Source organism: Heteronotia binoei, chromosome 19 (genome assembly GCF_032191835.1).
Source record: "Heteronotia binoei isolate CCM8104 ecotype False Entrance Well chromosome 19, APGP_CSIRO_Hbin_v1, whole genome shotgun sequence".
Classification (NCBI taxonomy): domain Eukaryota; kingdom Metazoa; phylum Chordata; class Lepidosauria; order Squamata; family Gekkonidae; genus Heteronotia; species Heteronotia binoei.
The window spans coordinates 43,496,235-43,499,075 of NC_083241.1; positions in this window are offsets into that span (position 1 = coordinate 43,496,235).

Here is a 2,841-nt window from a genome sequence, read left to right on the forward strand (position 1 = left end):
GCTTTTATTCAGCAGGTGTTTCCATAGTTTGGGTCTCCCCCCCCCTCATTTCCCTTTGCTTCAAATGTTGCAGAAATTTGCCTTTTCGGAACAGTTGCCTGCGGTGTTTACCAAATGCAACAGGATAGCTTTTTAAGACTGTCGCAAGTTCAAGCAAGGTTGTGACGACCCACAAGCGACGTGGGCCGGAACGCAAAGATGCCTTACTGGTTTAATGGAGTTCTGCTGTCGAGCGTTTTTTTGGAAGGACTGCCTGAAGCAGAGAGCCAGCATTAAGAGATTGCACTGTTAGGTGGCGTTTGGGCCAGCGCCCCCGCTTGTCAGAGCATGTTCTGTTGTGCCCCCCGAGTGTGGTAGAATTGCAGCAGCCCCCGTCCCACACTGCGTCCACAAACAGTCCTTCTGCCCACCCCTTTCTGCGGAAGGGCGGCTGGAGCAAACACAGATCCTTTTAACAGAAACTCGAGTGTTGAAAAAAAGAGAAATCCTTGGAGCAGAGCTCTAACTGACCAAATCCAGACCACTTTTCCACTTCTCCATCCCGTTATATGCAACTTTCCTCTGGCTGTTCAGATTGGGGGTGGAGGGGGGGTGGATTGTGCCCAGAAGGTTGTCTGCTTTTTAAAAAAATAGGTACTTTTTTTAAAAAAAAGGAACAAAAATTGTTTTCTGAAGGGCTTTTTTTTTGTTTTGTAAGTGTAGAAAATGATAAAATGCTTATTTTTGTATCTCTTTCCTAGCAATCAAGCACTACTTGTTATTTCTTAAAGGGGGGGGGGGATGTAGATCTTCTTTTGGATTGTTGTTATTGGTGGCTGGAGTTGCTGCCTATTGTGGTCCAAGGGGGGGATGGAGATCTGATCTCTTAGCTACCGCCGAATGAATCTGACTGTTACATCATTTACTGTGGAAGTGCAATTACGTTAAGCCCTCGATCAGGCCAAGAAGCGAGGAAAATCCCTCGACTCGAGTGTGTTTCTGCCATGGAATTCCCGTTTTCGGTCATGTTTGTATTTGTGGGTTTTTCTGTACAGCCGGTAGGAGCCAGGAAAGTTTTTGCTGTTAACTCTCCAAAGAAAAAGATACATGTTAAAAGCCAAACCTCTTCTTAACATTTGGTCTTTTTAAAAAAAGAAACTGATGCTATGAGCCAGAAAACATGGGTTCTTTGCTACTCAACAACAAAAAAAAGGCTTTTATGGAAGGGGGGGAGAGTCACTGAGAGTCCCCCCCCCCCTTGAAAGTGGAATCCAAAGCCCCAATGCTTAACTCCCACCTTACTTGAGCAAAGTAGAGCTGACGGGGTGGAATGCCCGCTCGTGTGAATGTGAAGTCAGGCAGGCTTAATAAAATAATAAAAAAGGTCTTTCCAGTTCTGCTCTGTAGTATTCTCTGGTGGTGTGTGTGTATGTGTGTGTGTGTGGGGGGGTTAACGAGTATATTGCTGCAAAGGCTGAGTTGCAGTATGTAACCCAAGCTGGGGGGGGTGAAAGCAATTTCACACACACAATGTTAAGTTGTGAACAAGGCTTGGAGCTTTTCTCCATGCCTCAAAAAACAAACCAACCACCTGTTCACAAATCTTGATTCTTACACTTCGGTCAGAGGTGCCATTCTGCTCAAGGGGATTTGTTCCTAAGCTGAAGTGGGCCCAGGATTGCAACTGAAAAAGGTTCAAGGCCCAGTCCTTCATTTCTGACGGCAGCTGGTGCTGGCGGAAGGGAGGGAAGATGCCACTCGCTGCCAGCAAAATTAAAACTTATTCCAGCATTAGCTGCCATCAGTCAAGGCCAACATTCTCTCTCCAGGGCTTTTTTTTCTAGCAAAAGCTCCTTTGCATATTAGGCCCCCCACACACACCCCCCCCCAATGTAGCCAATCCTCCAAGAGCTTATAGGGCTCTTCATGCAGGGCCTGCTGTAAGCTCCAGGAGGATTGGCTACATCAGGGACATGTGGCTTTAGATGCAAAGTTGTTCCTGCTACAGAAAAAGCCCTGGTTCTCTCCATTTTTTCCCTGCTCCTGAGCGGAATAGAATTGCTGCTGAGGTGTTTTATGTTCATGTGGACAGCTGAGACGAACCGCTGGTTGGGACTCCTTCAAACTCATGGGACTGGCAACACATCCGTTATCTTAATCTGAGAAAGTGAGGCCTGGCTCAGAGGAACTCGAGCTGGAATAAAGTTTTGTTCAACTTCAAAAAGTGTCACAAAACTTCTGTTCAACTTTAAAAGTGTCGCAAAACTAACGCCTTAATTCCCTTCTGGAATGTATATCCGCCAGTTGGATACGCTTGTGCTGAAAACTACAAACAGAAAGGTGGGTGGAAGATGTTATGAAGCTGCAGTCGAATGTTGCTGGGGGAAAAGAACGGCAGGGGCTCTTTGAATGTTATTCTACAGGAAAAAGCAAGACACAAAGCCAGCCTGGGGAAATTTACATTTCAAGATTCCGTGCATCAAATGATAGAAAGATAAGGCATCTCTGAAAAAGCTGGTCGCCCAGCCCAATATTTTTTAAAACAGAGAGAGACATAATTTTCGTTGTGCTTTTCTCTTCTTATACAGACCCCTCATGGTCCCAGACAGCTGACCTGCCTAGAATGCAGAAATAAGCCAGGATTGTTTTCAGAGCATAATTAACCTCAGTCGATTTTACTTTTCATAGGCAGCTGATATTCAAAAGCTTCATAATGGACCTAAGATCAGAAGATTCCCCTTAAAAGAAGAAATAGCAACTGGTTGGTCAAAATAAACCTGAAAGAAACGCTCTTTTAACAGGTGAACCCAGGGGTGTGGGAGGATTTGGGTTTCTTGTAGAAAAACCAGCAAAGCAAGTCAG